Below are 502 nucleotides of genomic sequence, written 5' to 3' on the forward strand. Positions count from 1 at the left end.
GAATGCATCACTTATTTATCCTCACTCACTATCCTTTAATTCTTAGAGCTTCCCATCGTCACATTCCAGCCGCATACACCACATGCCAAGTACTTACCAACCGCATAGGCCACATGCCACTCCCATGCACCAACATAACTCCAGTCCAATTGATTTATTGTGTATCTTATCAAGAACATGAATTGTGATGTTGTTAAGTACGAATTCAATAACATTTGCTTAATAAGAACATCTTTTTTCGTGCTGAAGTAAGCTATCAATTCAGAATTTGCTTATTTGTAGCATATTGCCATTGTGAAATTCTTGTTTGCAATATGATATTGCATGATAAGATTATACGTAAATAAATAGCATAAGTTCATATCGCAATATTGCGTAAGGAGATACGTGTATGAATAAACATTTTATAACATTAGGTGAGAAGTAATGGCATATCAAAAAATATAAATTACATTTGCATACGTATGCATGGAGGAATGATATTAAGAAGGCAAATTTATAA

This window comes from Penaeus monodon, chromosome 30 (genome assembly GCF_015228065.2).
Source record: "Penaeus monodon isolate SGIC_2016 chromosome 30, NSTDA_Pmon_1, whole genome shotgun sequence".
In the NCBI taxonomy this organism is placed as follows: domain Eukaryota; kingdom Metazoa; phylum Arthropoda; class Malacostraca; order Decapoda; family Penaeidae; genus Penaeus; species Penaeus monodon.